The 21,955-nt window shown below is 45.1% G+C and overlaps 1 pseudogene; it reads left to right on the top strand.

Moving 5' to 3' along the window:
- Nucleotides 1-1,935: 1,935 nt before the first annotated feature.
- On the top strand, nucleotides 1,936-21,885 carry LOC119387133 (snurportin-1-like; annotated as a pseudogene).
- The last annotated feature ends 70 nt before the right edge of the window (nucleotides 21,886-21,955 follow it).

Here is a 21,955-nt window from a genome sequence, read left to right as displayed (position 1 = left end):
ATCGAATGGTGTTCTATTTGATTCGGGACTCGAATTGAATAGCTCATATTGAAAATTCCGAATATTTTTCGAATAATTAGCACTGGCGGAAAAACCCCAAAGGAGCAACACACTGGAACATCGAGGTAGCACTTTTCTCATTTTAATTGTTGGATTACCAAGATACCTGCATGCAGCCGAATTTTTCACGGGACTATCGATGCCGTACTAATCACAGATTAAGGTGCTTCTTTTTAAAACTTTAGTGTCGCCAAACGATGGTGTCTTCCATCTGTTATGCTCATGATGAGATTCCTGGTGTTGATTCATCAAACATTGTTTGATTTTTATGCCTCAGATTTATTTAAAAGCTCGCTACAAAGTACCGCCTTGAATTTTGAAAGAACCGCTGTATATCAACTTACAGTTACTAAATATATCGTAGGCGGTCACTGCTTATATGAGCTTACCTCAATGTACATAACTGGCATTTTTTGCCGTTTGAAGTTAATCGTATAATATGTTCCTTTATTAATAGTGACTATTTGTTCCAAGTAAAATATTCTTGAAATACAGAGCTGCTTTGAAAATTGTTGCATTTTTTATTCAAATAGTACTCAGTTAGTATTCCATTAGGTTCAAAATTGACTATTCGCAGTTCGCACAGCCCTACGTACAGGACGCGTCCACAGAAAAAGCACCTTTGTTCCAAGCACCAGCGTGCAAAAAAAAAAAAAAAAGAGCTGTTTGAGAAGTGGGCTCGTGCGATACCGAGAGCTGACGCTGAAGAAATGGTGTCCGCCTTGTCTATTATATCGCGGACTATGTGACAGGGAAGAGATTCTTTGCATCGTGAACCTTGCAAAGCAGCGCTTGCCTCATCACCAAAGAAAATGAGACTCCATAAATCTGCCGGCGCGTGTCTCTTGGCAGTGCGACCATGGTGAGCTCCTTTATTCACCAGGCGCGCTGTACGGCTTGATTCAGTCGGTTGAGAACAAGCTGACCACTTTTTTTTAGCACAGCTCGCCTCCACGCACAGTCCGTTGCAGAAATGCGGCAAAAGATCGGGCAAACGTCGCAGGTCGGCTACAGTGAGCATAGCATTACGTTAACGCGATCTGTTGCATACATTTATTGCTTAACTCGGGTGCACTTCTTTTAAAAAGGAGGAAGAAAAGAAAGCCAAGTGAGCCCTGTGTTCTGTAGAGAACTTTTTATTGCACAGTTCAAATAAACTTGCTTCGTGTACGAATGTGCTTTCTTTCCAACTAATGTTTTTTCCCCTCTGCCGACAAAACGTACACATGACATTTTGACCAGAAGCCAGTGAATAGTAATGGGCCCAAGTACGAGAGCAGGCAAGTTTTTAACAATGTGAATAAGCATTGAAAATGACTTCAACATGTTGCAGTGATACGTAATTGCAATTGGTAAAATGGCAGCACACAAGCGCAAAAAAAAAAAAAAAAAAAACACGGTGCTTAGAAGTGGCGCGCCCAATGTGCCTCGAGCGGTATTACTGTCGCGCAGTGTTACTCGGTATTGCTCTTCTAGTTCACTATACTCGGTATGCAACCTGCCAGGCACGTAGGCAAGACCCCCCCCCCCCCACCTCCGGCACCCGCCGAAAAAAAAAAAAACAATCCTGGCCACGTGCCTGCAACCTGCTACATGATAATGCATACGAACGCGATTTTTCTGAGGAGGAGATAAAAGTCAACCCTTTATTAGTGCATTCGCTGAAAAAAAAAACGATTAACGTTAGAAAATGTAGCACGCAAAAATAGCGCGAGCCATGTTCGTCGCACCCTGCTAGCAAGGTTGCGCTGTATACATCGTCTGCTCAACGCCACGCGCCCCTGCGTACAGCGCCCCTTGCGGCATCGGCGCATTTTGGGGACCGGTTTCCGAGGCCGCTTTTCACACCTCCCCATTCTAGCCACCCTAATGGCGGCTGTCACGCTCTTGTATTCGTATGTGTGAGCTGTAAAAACCACCTGAGCTACGTGTTGATTGCGTCGATCCGACACGATGGATGGGCTTTTAGATAGCCTTTCGTCAGGCTTAAAAGTATCCCTTGATGAAAATAGCACCGCGACCCCTCATCCGAGATTTGCGTCGTACAAGTTGAAGTGCAGCGCATCATCGCAAGAAGCGCGGAGGCAAACATTTTTCGAGGAACAGAAAAAGTAAGTTTTGCGTGGAGTACACTGCCCGCTCGACTAGTAGGCGATCTGAGCTTGATCTTTCGTTGCAACAGGAAACGGTCCGATCTGTTCGAACATGCACGTCCGCCTTGCTCTTGGTTCTGACGATCGGGGTGCCTCGGGAGACAATGATGAGAAAATGGACTGTTCCGTATCGCGGCCTCGGAGCAACTGCACCGAGGATATACAAGAACAGGGTATGTGTGTTTTCTACTTTCCTCCAAACGAGTGCTTTGACCGAAGACCTTGTGTTATAGAAGGATGCCATCTGTGCCATCCTATTACGATACGATCTCTGCCATCCTTCAGTGCAGCTAGGTGCTGTCATGTGTGGCGCTATGCGTGCGCAGCAGTGCCGTCAAGAGATACCATGTTGAAACTATAGCGAATTCATAGTATCAGTATTAACTACTTTAAGGACAGTATCAAAAAATTTAATAACTTTATTCTAGCGATCGTGCAAAGTAGGAACGGGCCGAATATTTTTGCCGGAACGGTGAAGTTTACTAGAAAACAAAAATTTGTCCTCTGAAATAAAGAGGGTCTTTACTGCGCACCACTTTCGTTCAATGCCATTTCAAGATCTCTTGCACTCGAAGTTGAATGCTAACGATCACCACATTCTCTTTATTTTTCAGCGTGGAAGCAATTTGTCAGAAAGGTGATGTTTGTTATTAAAGGGACCCTGAAACGGTTTGTGAAATTTTGTCAGTGTTTAGGCTACAGTATCAGTCAAATCATTCACACCATAAATCAAGCGACGCTGCTTGTATCAAGGCAGTTACAGGTCAATTATATGGTTACCCTCTTCCTCACCACTGTCTTGCCTCCTTAACTCACCGAAACGCCCAGCCGTCGCTGGCAGTTGAGCGCACACGACGGGTTGAGCTGTGCTGCCCTCTCCGTGGTGTGGCCTCCGCGATTAGCTTCGGCAGCATGCCCGGTGCATGCCATCGGGTAACAGAAACAAAGCGTGCAGATGGTTGATATCTGCTCTGCCACACTGGCCGCCACACTACCAGCCATTCTTATTTTGTTCTCCTTTGCATCGATGGTCTGCAGAGGCCATGAAGTATGCGGACAAAGTATTTCAGAACGATCACTGACAAGCATGAACTCGAGCAATGTGGTTGTGTCTTCAAGGGTTGATGTTACAGCCGCAGACGTGTGGATCCTGGCGTTGATCGAATGGTAAGAGCCCGACACTCACTTCACAGAGAAGCTGAAGGGACTCCACTCACCACTTGCCTTACATGCCTTTCACGATGTCGCAGCTTATAGGGGTTACTTTGTAACAAACAGTTCCACGCGTGCGAAACTGTCCCGTCTTTGGATCACACCGCGCACTAGAGGAGTGTAGTTACTCGCTACTAGTGCTACGCAGCAGCCCTAACAGTCAGAGCTGTGACCCCTATCCCGCGGTTCGCGTAAGTTGCGACCGCGGCGGGTTTCAGGCCAGTGGTAACAGAGACAAGTTCTTTGCCTGACACAGTTTATTGTGCCAAAAGCGCCACCAACGCAACAAAAATACAAGGTAGGAACGAAGCGGCGGAGAAGTTCAGCACGACAACGTCAAAACAACAACAAAATGGGAAGCACACGAGATTGAGAGCGATAAGGTTCAACTCACCTCTCGTGGCTTCGCAGTCCGGCCCTGAGGCAGTCAGTTGCCTCACGATAGACCGGGCGTTGCGCAGGGGGTGATGGCGTCTGGGTGGCTCCCGACTCGATCAAGCTGTGGTCGTCACCGCTGCTCGAGTCGAAAGACAAGGCGGTCCCCAAGAAAGCCGCGCCGCGTCTCTTGGGGTCTGGAGAGGAGTCCCTCCAGAAAAGGGCAAGGAGGGAAAACGGGGCATCTCGACTTCGGCCAGGGAGCAGGGCGCGAAGGGCTGCAGGAGCGGCACGTGCCCTCTCCCACGCAACCCCCCTCGCCACTGCGCGTACAAACGTAGCGCGAAGCCGAGGTGCCGCCGCGTTGAAGACAATGGGTTGCGTGTGCAACCCCACAAGCTTTACAAGTCACCAATTTCTAGATTTGCGGCATACATCGCAGCTAGGGCAGTTATTTGTGTCCAAGAAAAGAAACCTCATAATAAACCCTGTTGCATGGCTCATGTCAACACAGAGCACATTGTAACACAGGCAGGTGACTCTTGCTGTCCACTGGAGGTTCAGTTACCTAGACTGGACATACCCAATCAGTTCGGTCGCCGATGCTACATATGGAACACTGCGACGTAAAAAGGACACGAGAAGTTGCAAACTCGTTTGGCTGAGCCGCTGTTTTCTGTAGTCATTCGCATCTTTAAATTCTCATAATAAACTGCGCAGTTGACGCAGTGCATTTAAATCGGTTGGCAATAATTCTTAGGACTTGCTTTACTGGCTCAATGCATTTATACGAAATCATCAAAACTGTTTCTGAGTCCCTTTAATGAGAGGGTTTTCTTTTTTAACACTTGATAGGGTGACTTGTTTGGCAAGTTAGTGCATAATATTTGACAACTCACACTGTAACGAGCGTGGGCATCACTGCACTGAGCTGAACTCACCAATGTTGTCGGAGGCCAGTACAAAGTCATTCGCAGTTGAAAAGGCAGAATTTACAAATTCAACTCATTTTGATTTCTAAATGGCATCCGTCGTGGTGTGAGTGCGTGACTTGCGTGCACTCACACCACGAAGGATGCCATTTAGAAATGCAAAGCTAGCAACAAAGTGAACAGTCTGTCCTGTCAACTTTGCTCTTCAGCAGCTCCTTGCGGTAGCTGATTTTACAGAAAAATCAGCACCATACTCATGCACGCCATTTTGAAAAAGCTAAAAGCATCACAGGAGCTCAGATGTCTTCAGGCCTGCACGAAAAATAATTAAGCGCAGGATGAGCTGGGCTTGTCAGCTGTATTTTGGAAAGAATGCGCAATAAGAGCCCCGAAAATCCCATTGACAGGATTTATGACTAATCGTAAATGTTCAGCACAGATGGATAGTCACCTTAACAAAGACAAAATTCTTGTGTGTTCATGGTTCATAATGTAAAAAAAATACTAAATTGTATTTGTTTTCTTATAGCTGATGCTGTCAGAATGGCTTGTGGACGTACCAGAAGACTTCGCTGAAAATTGGATCACGGTTCCTTGCCCAGTTGCCAAGCGTTGTCTTGTTGTTTCATCGAAGGTACAGTATCCTCCATTTTGATACACTATGATCATTAGGTGTAGATGAAAGGGCACAGCCGATACCAGTGATTTTCTTGCTCAGCCGCTACCTTTAATTGATTTCCAGCCAAAGCAAGCACTGCAAACATGGTGAAGTGTGCAATTATACAATATAAATGACCAAGCTCTTCATATCATTAACACAAGTTTTTTTTAAACCTAAAGATTATGCATATAAACACGGCAACGTGACACAAGCTTCACACATTCAGAAGATACAATGTCACAAAAATCGCTGTTCTATCTTGAACTTGTAGATCTAAGATCAGGGCAATCCTTCAAAACCTTTACTCTAAACGACCCCTGACAGTCAAATTTTTGTTTGTGACTTTTTCTACTGAAATTTGCAGCGTTGTGTCTGATAATCCTGAAATTGAATTGTAAATACTCTAACGTATCGTATAATCAATGGTAGCATTCTTAATTATGGCCAGTTTTAGAGTCACTTCGAAACACGTGCCTAAAATCATAAGAAACTAGTGGCCCACCGTGGGGGAGTGCCTAAGATCACCTGTGCTCAAGGTTTGGTCGCGTTGAAAATGTGCTCAAGGTTTGGTCGCGTAAGGAATGAAATGACACGGGTGCTTCGGTAGGAGTCAAGCCTATTATGCATTCACTAAACTGTCAAGAGCGTGTCCCCTCGGGAAAAAGAAAAGCATTCCTGGCGTAAACACTCAGAACCACATTGAAAACAGACCGGCAACGAAGCGGGAGGGACGAGGAACAATAGCTCTCATCGGGTGCCAGTCATGGTATGGTGTGTACCCCGCAAACTTGTCCGTGACATAGACAATACTCGCTTTACTCGTGGAATGTCACACGAGGTCTCCGACCTATGTCATACCAGTGGCGATGTCGCAAGGTGCTGCCAACTCAGATGAGTAGTCACGCTTACCTTAACACCAAATTACAATATCTTAAAGGCAACATTTGCCGGTAATAATCGTTCAGAAGTGACTACGTATGCATGACAATCAAACAACACAAACATCTCGAGTTTGAAATTTCAGTGTCAGAGGTCCTCTAAAGTTGTCGTTTCTTGTCTCTGTGCCCACTCTCCAAGCTCTTTGTAATTTTTCTATGTGGTCTTCGGGGCCCATGCAACTAATGCAAAATGCACGGTTGTATGTAATTTGCCAACTGTGGGAACAAGTTGGGGTACTAGTTTTAAGATGCTAAGGCAGGAGTACAAAGGAACAAGGGGCACAAGTATGTCAAAACTAATGCCACAAGTTTGACTTATTTTGAAGAACTGCTTTCCTTAGATGAAGTGACGGTTGTTTACTTACTGTGTAAATTTTGATTAGTTTACAGAATTTTCCTCAGCGTAACACGCATTAATGAATCAGGTTTGCGCTGCAGATCAAGCATACAGCATTAAACGTGATTTCAAGCTTTCATGCAAGGTTAAGTTGTGTTTATTGAGGTGCTGATTGGGGTCAGCAAGTTGTATGGACATTATTATATTTTCTTCTGTATCGCGAATGTTTTCAGGCTGGCTATAATCTCAACAACACATTGTTCAGCTTTGAAGAATACTTTGAACTATATGACTCATTTGGGACAAGTTTATTGACTGGAAGAATGTTGAATTAACTGTCATCATGGAAGCTGCTGCATTGGGTAACTTCTGACATTTTTTAACCAACCCTCAATCTCTGTATTTATATTTAGTTTAAAAAGAAGACGCAGTCATATAACTTAAAGATAGTCGATCTGGGTGCCATGAGTGCTAATGATAAGCTTTCGTTCCGCAGTATGTGCTCATGTTGTTTAAATTTGCAGCTTTCACATCTTTTCGTCCCTGTTGGTTTTCATTCTGCTTTATTCTTCCAGGGCTCAACAAAATCTTATGCGAGGAATGGTTACCGTATTGCGATGTTTTCATCGCTACTTCCAGGCGGAAGCAAATCTTCAGATGGAAAACACTCAGGTTAGCACACTGTGGCCTACCTGTTTTACATGCACTTTTGCTCAAAGAACGAGTGGCAAAATCCTTCTAAACCAGGTTTATTTAGGAAAAAAAAGTACCAGCACGGGAAAAGATGTATTTATATACATTTTTTTCATATCATTACAGTGAATGTAGCCTCCAGGAAACATGTTACCACCGCATGCTGTTACTAGTACCCTTTAGCACATGCATCATTCACATGATAATTAAAATGCACCAAAAAGCACATGTTATGCTAATGTCGCTACGCTGTGCTGTGACAGTGACTGAGTTGTTACAACATTCAATGGCTGTGGCTTTGATGCCTGCTAACATATTAGTTGAATGGTTGCAATTGAAATTGTGCCAGATTGTGAATGTGGCTCCCTGTCCGAAACTTCCCTGCGCAGTAAAGATATCACGTCAGGTACTGCAAGTCTTTCACGCTGCACCAGTTTATGTATACCAAGCAGAGCCTTCAGACATTCACTCATTAGGTCAAATTGAATGAAAACGATTTTGCATGATTTAAATGAACGAAGGGAACTTTCGAGGGCTTGTTTCTTTGTTTGACACAACTTTAAATGAAAACGAGCAGATAATGAAGCCAAGGAAGGTCTAGGGACTGTTGAGTGTACTGTTTTAAGTGTATTGTAATAATTGTGATATAGATGAGAAGAAAGGTAAAGTGGACGAAAAGACAACTAGCCCCTGGCAGGGACCGAGCCTGCGACCTTCGGATTATGCGCCCGATGCCTTTACTAACTGAGCTACAGTGGCTGTTGTCCCCTTAGTCCACTTATCAGTTATCTATGTGCATGCAACCCTTGGGAGTGTTAGTTAGCGCTGCTCTTAGCCAAGACGGTGAGTGTGGAACACTCTTTTTACCAGAGCAAGTCAAATTTGTTGTTATTAAGTGCAAATAAAATTCGTGCTGCACAAGCTGTCCATATATTTAAACATGTACCTTCCTAATTTTCCTCCATGGCTTGTACCACCTCACAAACTCCTTGCCCTGTTTTACAGAATCCGCGAAAGCAGTGCCATTTGATTGGCATGAATATTTCCAATTACTCAATTGATCACAGGCCAGTTATGAGTTAAACAATTAGGACTTACAACCATAAAATTTTGTTGAATTTAAATATTCGTTTGAATAGGCTTGGCAGTTACGGCAACGAAAAATGGACTTAGCCGTATACACATGTGGCGGGCACTACAAAGTTTAATTCTGTGTTTGGATGTTATAGTAGTGCAACATTATTTCTTGACACTGCAGTAGGCATAAAAAACTAAATATTTCGTTGAACTCTTGGTGTGAATATCAGAAAAAATCTATCGCAGCAAATATTCTTGAATACGGTCTGCACAGTGTGTTCCTACATCTTCAGCGTGAATCCTGAATATGGCAATTCTGATAGTGTAACTTTCCTTTTGTTAGATTTCTGCCTGCTGGATTGTGTCTTCTCAGAAGTGCACCGAACATACTACATTCTGGATCTCTTGTGCTGGAAGTCGCACCCTGTTTGCGACAGTGAGGTAACCATTTGTTGATGCGCTGCAATGCTTGACACAGGGCTTTGTCCAGCACCCACCATTACTTGCACATACAGCATTAATATCATATGGTTCTACCATCTCCACATAATCATATGCACTTATAACTATTACGATTTCAATAGTTATATCGCACATAACAATGAGCAGCCACTGCCCCATGAACTGTTGTATGTCTTCTCTGGTGAAATACCTAGACCACCTACTACAATGTTCTCATGTTGCATTATTAGTTAAAACAACTTCTTGAATCTGGATTCCAGATGTCTCCGTGGAAAGGAAAAGGAAAACCCGAAATGCAGGAAAAGAAATAAAAAACATGCGAGCTGCTGCACCTCAAGTTTACGACGCTCGTACAGACTAACTTTAGCCACACCTCTCCAAGTACCATGTGCGCTGTGAGTTCATGGAATAGAGCGAGTTTTGCAGCCACACGTGCCTGTCTCCCTTCCACTCTTCTGAACACAGGTGGACTGCACCTTCGTCGTTCATCTGTTCCATGTGAAAGATGCTATTGTGCCCTTTGAGCCATAATCGGTGGGTGCTAGGGTGAGCCAGGAAGGATTCTAAAGATGCTCACTGTCTCATCATGTGCACAATGACAATGGGGGAGAGGAGAGGTGGGCATGCCGTAGGAGGGAAAATAGCGTCGCTGCACTCTGTCTTGGAGGTAATCTGTAACAGGTTCAAAGGCTTCTGGGTCAAGAGAGAGATAGCGTTGTATTTTGAAAAGGCTGCTGCTGCTTGCTGCATGTAATACCAGAAGCATGCAGCACATGTTGCAAGGGTCAGAATGATCACCAGGGGGAACACGCCAATAACTTAATTGGTAAAGATAGGTGCCTTGCACAGTATTACAGCGCATGTAGGTGTACACCTCTTTTCGAAAGCGCCGCAAAATTGTATAAACACACGGATGTCCACACCCGTATTGTCATTGAGGCTGTGCAGGTGACGTGAGCATACCATCTACTATGTCCCCCTTTGATAAGGAGATCAGAAGGAGCTTTGTTTGGGCGAGTTGGTGTAGCATACAATGCGAGCGGGTATATGACAGAGCACTGTGAGCGTTGCAACTGCCCTCTAATTCTTAATCACACCAAATTTTTGCCACAAGCTGGGGATATATTAAAGAGTGAGATCCTCAAAGCCTGTTACATTGTGTGCACAGGAGACACGTGCATTAGCTGCGCATCAGTGGCATTTGAAGAAAAAGAAATTGATTTCTTGTTGCGATAGGGCCTTAGCATGTCATGGTGGTGGTATTGGTTTTTTTATGTATAAGTAGTCATGTTTCTTCAAATAAACTCAGTTGATAGTTTGCCCTCATCTGTTTTAAGTGCAAGCTTATAGTCCTCGTGCTTTTTGCGCAGTGTTTTTTCATTCAGTATAAGGAGATCAGTTTTTTAGAGGCAGTGGCGTGTGCACCAGCTGGTAACATTACCTCTGAGTGTTTTATTATTATTTTTTTTTGCAGTGTTTAGCATCATCTTTTTATTCACATGTTCCTGTTTTCTGTCTACCACTTATTTGTGTAGTCTGACTTAATAAGCTCATTTGCAAGCTAGTTTTTCTTTTATTGCGATAGCAATTATATGGACAGTCTCAGCTGATTTTTGTCTGCCCCCGTCCCCGCCACCGTCATTCACCGTATATGTATAAGTATGTATATATATATATAAGAGCCCCAAAGAAAAATAATTCAGAAAAATGCTTCCGAGGCGCGGAATCGAAACAGGGACCAGTCGCTCCGCAGCGCGGGGCGCTAAGCACTACACCACGAAACGCAGATCCTCTAGGTAGCTAACGGCGAGCGTTATATACACACCCTTTACCGCTCGCCGGACTTGGAGATGGCAGGCGTTTATAAGCGTTTCTTCATTACCAGCGAGATGGCGCGAGGAGCGCGCGCTTATCTCAAGGAAAGAAGGGGGGCGAGTGGGGGTTGTATGTCTTGTGCTTTCCCCGCGATGTCCGCGCTGAAGTCGCAGAGCGTTTGAAGGTCACTTCGCCTTCGCTCGCTGCAGCAGCCGCGTTTGCGAAAGGAGTGCGCTGTTCAAACAGAAATAAGTAACAACTGCGACATTTAGTTCGTGCTCTTCCTGTCTGTACCTGTTCATTCGTTTCGTGCGTCCTGCTTTATGTTTCAGCAGTGCGCTTCAAGTATGGAGCTGTGACGCATGATAGTTCACGCTCGTCATGTGTGCGTTCTTTTCGTGCGTCCTCTGCGCTCGAGTGATGCGCTGACAATTTCGAGCTGCTTTCCGTTCTTCGTGTTACATTCCAATTTGTTGGCATCGCATTCATTGTATCGCCGTTGCGGTGAAACTGTGACTTTTCTGTTTGTCACTGTGTCCGTAGTCCTCACCTTAGTGCAATAGCAAGTATGACTTACGTACTGTCCCAGTCTACCACTTTTTTAAATATTGAAGCAGTCATTTTCTTCCTGTTTTGTGGAGCTAAACACAGTTTCGTTAGTGTACAATGTTAACAGTTTGAATGTGTTTCTCTTTTGAAATTGCAGGCAGAGTTTCGGTTCTACTGGCTTGATGAGAAATTAAACGAGATTCCTCAGATCAAAGAGACCAATGACGGCAGCAGGCACTGTCGGTTTGTGACATTGCCACGGTATCCTTGCACCAAGGAAGCCATTTCTGCTTTTATGAACTCGCCACTTCCTTTTGAAGATGAGGTATGGCTGAACACTGAATTTTTGAAATACTAGTATTTTAGTAAAACCTTGCTGTTACATTTACAGTCGACGTCCGATTTCTCGGACGCCCGAAATTCCGGACATGCCTGATTTCTCGGACTCATCTGTGGCACCGTCAAGTTCCCCGTAGAGTCAATGTATTAAAAAGTCCGAAATTCCGGACGCTTATAGCCTTCGCCATCCGATTTCCCGGACTTTTTACTGTTAACCGCCGACCCAAAGTCACCACCGACGCCGCCATTTTGGTTGTTTTCATTTTCATATCCTTGAACCCGCGCATCAGCAGCAACGCCGCACCGCGCCGCGGTTGCCATAACCTCGAAACCGCACGTGTCAATCCGTTGCCAGCCGTAGCTTAGCCAAGCCAAACCTCACTGTGTTCGTTCACGTGTTGTTTTGTCAGCTGTGCCAGCTCTGCGGTCGTGTCTGTGGTTGATCGTTTGCTGCTGCACGCTACCTTCAGTGATCACGTTTCCCGACCTTCAGCATCCACCGAGTTCCTAGCTGTTTCGTGCTGCGCTTTTCGTCTAGCGGATTCGCCGTTTACAGCAATGGCACCGACTGCTCCTTCGTCTTTGTCCGCGCCTTCGAAGTGCACAAAGCCACCTCGTAGGCTCACGATGACGAACTGCCATCCGCGGACGTTGCCTTCGACGATCTGCGCGCTGGCGGCGTGTTGATTCCAGCCGAGATAACCCTTGAGGGCTTCGCCGACGCTGACAAAGACCTCGAGCTATGTGCGGAGTTGACCGATGACGAAATCATTCATCAAGTTACGGAGGATTCCGATGCCGACACCGAGAACGAAGAGCCAGCTCCTACACAGCCAACGAACACGGAGTTGATGCGAGCACTGATGACACTGTCATTGGTGTACAGCGGCAACATGACGTTGACTGAAATTGAGGCAGACATAATCGCGGGCAAGTGGACCGTGCAAAAGAAAATAAGCGACTTCTTTGCGCCCAAGTGCTGACTTATGAGGTAGTGCCAGCCACGTCGTATTTTTTTTTATAAACGGCTCCTTTCAGAGCCACCTAAACAATGCATTGGCTGAATTGCTATGGGAATCTTGTACTCCGGCTGTGACCCTCTCCGTCTGCGAAAAATACCTACCAAAAATGTGCGTTTTCACGTGCATTCGTTTTTCCGGACTGCCCGATTTTCCGGACGTTTTCGCGGTCCCTTGAGGGTCCGGGAAATCGGACGTCGACTGTATTAGGGGACCACAGAGAAAGAGCAGATGACCCAGTAAAGTGTAACATCTGCAAAAAGCTGTTGAGATTAGTAAATTTTAGGGCACAACGCAATGAGAAACAAGGTGGCAGGGCAGAGTACACAGTAATAATAATTTGCAGTAAGGGTCAGATGGCATCAACTACTACCATACTTTCTTGCATGTAACCTGCCTCTGCATATATAACCTACACCCTCAACTACAAACTGTGGAAAAATAGAAATTTTTTAAAATTGCCGCATGAAGCTGTCTTCCTTGTAATACCGTGAAGCAGTCCCATGAAGCCAACTTGTGCACCACAATTCGTGTATAAAATGCACACCAACTTTAGCTGTGTGTTTTCTGTATATTTCGTACCAATTATATGCGAGAAAATATGGTGTGGGGACATTGCAAAGGTGACATATGGCATAGTCACAATAACATGTGTGTGCCCATTAGGAAGCAGTACTCATGGAAGCATTGGGAAGCAGTACAGTCCTCATTGATTGAAACAGGACAATTTAGGGCTAATTAATGCAGATACTGTCCTCTCCACCGTTTTCAGTTCAGGTCATATCGGCGTAATTTCGACTCGGACGTGTAGATCAAAGCAAACATCTTTAGAGACCAGATTCGTTGCGACATGACGTGGTTATCTCAAGCAATTGCGAATACTACTCGTTATACTAAAAAATTTGTCTCATTTGAATCCGTGAGTACTGTAGGCTTGCAATGGCCATTGGTCATTGGGCTAAGTTCTGGTAAGACACAGTGGGCAATCATGCTGTCCCTTGTGCAGAGGGTGCCACACAGCAGGTGCTGTGACCATTTTCGGCAGCAGCACATAGCAGTCAGGCAATTACATTTCCTTGATATAACACATGAAAATTGAAATGTGAATAAGGGGCAGCTAATGAACATGGCCTACGCAAAGTTAAATGGTATTCAAATTCCTTAGCTTAAGAGCCGGGAAAACCAACAAACAAGAATTTATGAAGAAGATTTTACTGTTTTTCATTCAAAATTATCTGGCTAAAAATATTTGTAAGCAGATTCTTGTGCCTACTTCTTCAGTAGATTGGTGCACTAGGCTTTTTGTATTATAGTGTAAGCTGTCATGTGCTCACTAAAATAGCCATTTTTGTGGATGATCTTTTCCACCAGGAAAATATATGAATTCTCAGTAAGATTGAACCCCAGTTTCAGCGCCAGAGACAGTTATTTTATGGCTGAGCTCTGCCAATGCTTGCAGGCTGCTCTGAAAAAGATTCTTGAGAGGTGTCCTATTGCATGAACGGTCATGTGTGCAACATTATACCATAGTTGAACACGTTGTGTGGTATTTAGGTAGTATACCTATATTGCACAAGTTGTCACGACATGTGAATTGTGTTATTGGCAGATGATTTAAATAGGGGTGTGCGAATATTCGAAATTTCGAATATTTTTCGAATAGTGTTTGCTATTCGATTCGATTCGCACTGAAATTTTACTATTCGAACTATTCGAACTTCCCAAAAACAAATGCAGTCAATGTTCGGCTGGAAGTGGTCCCTAGATTTTTAATATGCTTCACCTCATCACACCCCCGTATTGCGGCAAAGCTGCCTTTCAAGCTCCGTTACGGTCGAACTTAGGCAAGAGACAGTCAACGTCCGATTGGAAGTAGTCCCTAGATTTTCAATATGCTTCACCTCCTCACACCCCCGTATTGCGGCAAAGCTGCCTTTCAAGGGCCGTTACGGTCGAACTTAGCCAAGAGACAGTCAACGTCCGTTTAGAAGTGGTCCCTAGATTTTCAACATGCTTCACCTCATCACACCCCCGTATTGCGGCAAAGCTGCCTTTCAAGCTCCGCTACGGTCGCAAAGGTATTAACTCAAGAAAGCGCTGGTTCCAATATGGAGATGAAAGATGTGGCAGAGTTGGGGGCTCAATTAATGCTGTTTTGGACCTGAAATTTGGCAGGAAGTCGAAAAAATCGGACGCCGAAGCTTTTTAGCATCCAAAATTTCAGACGTTCTTATATATCGACGTCTACGAGGCAGATTTGGAACTCCGCACTTCAAGGGAGCACACCCTTGTCCGCCACATCAGTTGGGCTTCCACAGAAGTTGAAAGAGGAGGAGAGGCTGAGGAAATGGCATCTCTGCCTATCACGCGTAAAGTGTTGTCGTCAACACTTTGGTTGCACCAAATCATGTACATAAATACAATTCGGCATCTACATTGCCTCACTCTTGATAAGAAAGACAACTATGAAATATGACCCCACCAGTGCTTCATCAACCTAGCGAAAAGAAACACTTTCATGTTGCTATCTCACAAGAACATACTTAGGGATTCTCTGCAACTTTTTCTGTAATTTCACTTCGAACTATTCGAAAAATGTTTGAGAAATATTCGAAAATTGTTCGAAAATATTCGATTCGATTCGCACTCAATCTTTATTATTCGAATTCGCTTCGCACCCAAAATTTTGCTATTCGCACAGCTCTAGATTTAAAGCTTCCCACCCATTAGTACAGAGGGCTATTTCACAATTTATTTCATCAGTGTGACGAACAGCAGCCTTCAGTCATTGAGGAGTTGCATGTGCAGCTTTGTAGTTGAATATTCTGCACCATGCGGTTCTTGTAACGTGTGGTCACTTTTATGCTAACAAACTGCATTTACAGTTGAAACCCGCAATAACGAAATCGGCGGGGAAAGCACAAAATTTCGCTCTTGCGGGAATTTCGTTGGCGCGAGAATGTGGCAGAAAATACATGGAATTTACAAAAAACACATTTTATTTCCAAATTTCAGTAAGTTTGCTTTGGCGGGCCTTACCATGCAGCAATTTCATGCCTCTCGATCGGGAATCATGTTTGCCACGGCACAAAGTTCGCCCCATGCACTGGTCAGTGACGGCGGCACTGCGCGGTCACCAGTACCGTCATCGAGTGCGCCTACAGGCGAACCTCCCTCCGGCTCCGCCGGATCAGCGCAGACTCGTGGACAGCAAGCTGCACGCAAAGCCAAGTTCTTCGGCGATGTCCATTTTTTTTTCTGCCCTTTTCCACCTTACTGATGATTGCAGCCTTATCTTCCGGCGTGATGAACTTCCACTTTTTCGTTGAAGGCAGCAAAATTGGACGAAGCAATCGCAACACACAGTTCACGTTGCACCAAGCGGCCAAGCGAACGCTCCACAAATGGCTCCACACACGCGACCATGTGCGCGCAAAGCCGACAAAGCCAAGCACAGAGCCATGTCAACGAACGAAACTCCATGAGGAATGTGGATTTGGCTACGTAGCCCGCGATAACGAGCAGGTGTTTCGGCAAGCCATTATCGTCACCATTGTCACCAGCTTTATGTTCTTTTTGGTAAACAATGATGGCGGCTGCCTCTCAAGTGTGCTGTGGCGATAGTTTTGCACAATTTAAGTGTAGCATGAATGCACTTCAGAGTTTTCGAATGTAGTTAATGTTGCGAGAGTAGACTATTTGCACACTCGTGTTTCAAAAATTTCATTAATGAAGGACTGCAGTATGAATATCTTTCGTAGTCGCGAGTTACAAAATGCATTGACTCCTATGGGCGTTCGCCGGTGCTCCGAAAATATTTCGTTGAGGTGAGAATTTCGTTCTCTCGGGATTTCGTTATCGCGGGTTTCGACTGTATTACAATGTACTCAGCCATGATTCATCATTGCTATCAACAGCAATCTTCTGTGATGTTAGTAGTCGTGCGTGCATCTATGTAGGCACACACATCACATTGCAGTTGAGTAGTACTGGAACAGGCATCACATTACATGAATTGCAGAATGTGTGGGAGCTTTAAAGCTTCCCACAAAGGGCTATGCCACAATTCCTAAACGTTACCATCCTATTACAAGGAGAGTCATGTGCAATTATGTACACTTAAACCTCGTTATAACGAACACGGATATAACGAATTATCGGTTATAATGAAGTAAATGAAGAATAGTCTTGTCATAGCTACAGTGTTACAAATAAACGTTTATAACGAATTTTCGGATATAACGAAGTTATTTTCGTGGCAGATGCAACTTTGTTATAATGAGGTCTGAGTGTAGTAGTTGCACACGTTACATTGAAGTTGCCTAGTATTCCATCAAGTGTCATGCCATTTGAATTGTGTAGCTTGTGGGTGCTTTGAAGCTGTTGATCCCTCACGGAGGGCTAAGCCACAAATCATAATCATCAGCAGACCGGCCATAGCTTTCTCTATGGCACAACTAGTGTGGGCACTACTATCATAGCCTTGTTGGCAGTGAAGGGACTGATATCACTCTTGTTTGCCATGGTCTCGCTAAAGTGTTGTTTATGTGTTAACAAAAGTGTCCGAAATGTTAAACTGTGTGTCCCTTAGGACCTACTTTTTGAATACCAAAGCAAATCTGACTCTTTTGATGGATGTGTACACATTAAGCCACTAGTACTTGCTGCAAGCATCCTCAATATACAAAGGACTCTTAGGAGGCTGCTCCTCCATCTTGTGTTGTGATTGTGCTGCGTGTTCCATGCACACACTAAACAAAAGTTATTTAGGCGGTATTAGTCAACTATCCTTTTACATTACCAAAAGGCTTGCCATGAAAAGACGCTTGGTAAGCCAGAAAAAACTAAAAACGAAAGATTGATGCCGACACCGACTTCGGGGTCCCCACACCAGCTTGCCTTAATGTCATACATTTATATTTGTTTGTTTGTGTATGTGCGTGTGTGCGTGGGAACGTTTACTAATGTCAATTTCATTCTAAAATTGTCAAAGGCTAAAGTTATCACATTTTGAGAAATCTTACTTAAGAAATATGAAAAATATCAGTATACCTTTAACTTCGTGAGGCCACACTAATTTACTGTCACTGTTTTCAGCCAAATGTTCTAAAGGTACACTATTAATCAGGCCCTGGTTAAATGCTGGCTATATCCAGGAAACCAGATGAAAAATGCCCAGTTTTCTGGCTACAGTGAAAGCTCGTTAATTCACACCTCATTAATTCGAAATTTTGGATAATTCGAAATGGTCGCCGCAGTCCGGTCCGCAGTGCATAGGAGACCATGTGTAAAACGATTCGTTAATTCAAACAGAAATTGCCGCCTCTACAGATAATTCGAAGCGCGCGCCGCCGAGCGTCATCATCGTCAAACGCTAGTGGAAGCTTTTACGGCCGAACAATAGGTGGCACGACCGGTTTTTTCGAGCTTCAAGTGGCCTCCGAGCAAAGGGCGAGCAAAGTAGGGCCTCCTAAATCCAGGGAGCAATTTTTTTTTCCGTAGCCCTCCCGCTATCTCAGCGCCTGGCGCCACTTGTATACGCGGGACCCGTGGGACGCTGAGGAGTCGGCGGAGTAGTCCTAGCAGTCCTAGGCCACACCCGGCAGCGTCACTTTGTTCCTCGAGCACGTTGTTCGTTCACGCCGTCAAGCCGTCTTATTCCGCATCGAAGTTGCAAGATGCCGCGAGGAAACTACTGCGCGAAGGCTGTCAAGGAGAAGGTGGAGATTTTGCGAGAGGTTGACCAAGGGTACTCGAGCAAATACGAAATTGCGAGGAAGCACGGCATACCTCCGAGCACGTTGTCAACCTACATACGCAACAGGACGGCCATTGAAAACGCCTATGAAGCCGAGGATTTTGGCGCCAGTCGAAAAAGGCTAAGGACAGCGAAGTTCCCGGAACTGGAGTCAGCTTTGATTATCTGGGTTAAAGAAATGAGAGCCCAGAGTATCGCATTGAGCGGCCCTATCATCATGGCCGAGGCAGCCGATTTCGCCCTGCGCTTGGACATTGAAGACTTTGTCGCCTCCGAGGGATGGTTTCATCGTTTCAGGGAGCGGCACAATCTCGTATTCCGCACGTTATCCGGCGAGGCAAAGGAAGTGGACGCCGAAACATGCGCTACTTGGAGAAGCGACACCCTGCAGCAGTACTTGGAGAGCTACTCACCACAGGATGTGTTTAACGCTGACGAGACAGCGTTATTTTTCAAGTTGCAGCCAGACAAGACGATCACCTACAAGGGAGACAGCTGTGCCGGCGGCAAGCGCAGCAAAGAGCGTGTCACTGTTCTGGTCGCCGCAAATATGACCGGTACGGAAAAGGTCCCCCTTTTTGTGATTGGCAAAGCACTCAAGCCACGGTGCTTCAAAAACATTCGGTCACTGCCGACGGAGTACGCCGCAAACAAGAAAGCCTGGATGACAGGTGACCTATTCAGGAAGTGGCTACTGAAATTCGACAGGCGAATGGAACTGGGCGGCAGACGCGTTCTTCTTGTCGTCGACAACTGTTCGGGGCACAAAGTCGACGTTGAGCTGAGAGCAACAAAGTTAGTGTTCCTTCCAACAAATACGACTGCGGCCCTACAGCCAATGGACCAGGGTGTGATAAGGAACATCAAGTGCTTTTATAGGCGTCACATGCTGGAGAGAATGATTTTGTGCGCGGGCGACAGGAAGGACTTCGGCATTACGCTGCTCACTGCCATGCACATGTTGGTGCGCGCATGGGAACAGGTGACCGCGACCACAATCGCAAACTGTTTCCGCCACAGTGGATTTGCAGCTGGAAGTGCGCAGGATAGTTGTGACGTCGACGTGGACGGGGCTGAGGAGCTCATGCCAGTGGCATTGCGCGACACTCTTCGGGGCGTACGTTTTGCCGATTATGTTGAAGTTGACACCGGTGCATCGGTGTGTGGTGCCCTGACTGATGAGGACATTATCGCTCAAGTAGCCGATGCGCAGCCTGTTGCTGAAGAGCCAGAAGGTGAGGAAGACGAAGATGACGAAGCGCCTGTGCGCCCGTCAGCTTCTGCGGTGATGGAGGCACTTAATGTGGCGCGTCTCTTCTTCAGCTTTGAAGAGGGTGAAGAGGATTCTCTGCGCCGCGTCCGCGCGCTGGAACAGAGAGCCGCAGCTGTGGCATTCAGAGAAAAGAAGCAGATGGTCATCACCGACTTTTTTGGCCAATAAATATTTTTCGTGCCCCCACCCCCGAAATCCACCCATTTTTGCTCACTTTCATTATTTTTGAATTTTTTTTAATTCGAAATTGCTCAGCGTTCCCGTGGAATTCGAATTAACGAGCTTTTACTGTATATCTAGCACTTCAAGCGGGACCTTGTTAAGAGTGTATGGAACACCAAGCTTCATTTTCTGTTCTAATAACCTATAACCCTGATATTAACAAAAACATTTTTTAAGGAAAACTGTGTCAGCATAGATTGATTTAGCATTTCTCTTTGAAAAAAGTTTTTGACCATTAGCATGTAAGAAAAGTGCCTGTTGTCAGTGGCTGTGGCAGTAAATGGCATCTTCATATTTGGAGGCAACACTCACACTGTTTTTCTTCACAGATGGATGGACTGTTGTTTTATCACAAGAAAGGCCATTACTTCGAGGGCGTCTCTCCTCTGGTTGGCTGGCTGAAGCCATATATGGTACCTGAAATCCTGGGAACTCCCGTGGACACACGCTATCTCGAGAAACAACCACCAAAGCACCAAGCTGGTCTCAAGGAGAAATTAGAAGCCAACAAGTCTCGAACCAGAAACAAAGTCAAGGCGGCGCAGTTGAGTGCCAAAGACTGTGAAAATGAACCAGCCAATGAGATGGAGGCATGATCTTGCCTATTTTTTTATGTGGTGTGCCTGATTTTGTTGAGTGTCATTTTGTTGAGAGTAAATCCCAAGTGGAACTTCATCATTAAGCATCTGACTGACTGAGGCAGCTTGGCATTGAGCTACTGAAGATGCACCCTTTCATAAGAGCTCTTTGCAGAAACTCTCCAAGATATGGAAACCTGAGATAAATGCGCATATTCTACTTTTGTTTTGTTGTCTGTGCAGATGCCTGCTTCGTACGTATTGTAGTTGATTTGCAACAAACTTTCGTTGTTAGTCAGCGCCGTATCTGTCGTCTCCACTTCGTCCTGTTTAAAGCGCTGTTTTTTTTTCCTTTTCATAATGCACCAGCCAGCCCAGTGAAGCACACTGCTGCAGGTCTTATTTGTGTTCCATTATGACACAGTCACATTAGTAAGCTTCTTCACTGCAACGTATTCCTGTCATGCACTGAAGCTTACTAACAGTGAAAATAATTGCTTCGCAATGAACATACTGCACAGGTTCTAAATATCTGGTGTAGAATTACTGTTGTGTTATTATTTTCTGGAAGAACAGTGATATGGGCAAGTTGGTTAATGTTCACTTTGAAGAGTTTGCAGCGCAAGCACGTAAGTGCTGAAATAAAAGCGACACATTGAAGTAAGGAAAGCCTCCTTACTTTCCTGTGTCCTTTCTTACTTCACTGCATCGCTTTTCTTTCAGCACTTGCGTGCTTGCGCTCCGAGCTCTTTAAAATGTAGTATTTGGTAGTCCTATTCACATTTATTTTATCGAGGTTTGGCTGTAACTCCTTGATTTGATACTCCTATTAGTCCCAAGGAACTTACGTAGGTCGTATACAACTTAACCCTTTCCCTACCAAAGATGAGCTGAGCTCGTCCACGCAGTTTGTACCGCTCCAACTGAAGACGAGCTGGGCTCATACAATGTGAAAGAAGCATTCGGGGGCGCCGCGGTTAAGCTACCCTAATTCATTATGTCCTTGGCTTCAACAGATAGTGCACTAAAGAATTTTAAAATGCGCTCAAAGCGTGCATTTTGGTTAAGAAAGGATTTGATTCGGGTATATAGAATTAGAAACTGGCGCCCTCCTCTGTGCGTCAGCGGTGCGCGCGTGTCAGAACAGCCCCGTTCAGAAAAAAACAAAGAAAGAATGTCCATGTTTGCCGAAGACTCATGAAATGAAGAATTCCAGTTCTGTGGGTGTGGCAACTGCACATAGCAGCATAGTTTCTATAAATGATGGGATTCGGACGGCGACCGCGTCTCGTACGTATCGGCAGTGGATGCTCTGAGACGTATGCAAACACCCTGTGGCGCGTCCAACGTTTGTTTTCACGGACTCACTTCTCGGCGCTTTATATATTTTTTTTAATTTCAAAGAGACATTTCCTGCACCGCTGCACCGAAGACTGGAGAGTTCAGGGCACTTTCAGTGGTGCAGTACAGTGAATGTGTGTGTGTGTGTGTGTGTATTGTGT

Source organism: Rhipicephalus sanguineus, chromosome 3, assembly GCF_013339695.2.
Source record: "Rhipicephalus sanguineus isolate Rsan-2018 chromosome 3, BIME_Rsan_1.4, whole genome shotgun sequence".
NCBI classification, from domain to species: domain Eukaryota; kingdom Metazoa; phylum Arthropoda; class Arachnida; order Ixodida; family Ixodidae; genus Rhipicephalus; species Rhipicephalus sanguineus.
The sequence above is the reverse complement of the archived record's forward strand: the minus strand, read 5'-3'. Positions and strand labels throughout refer to the sequence as shown.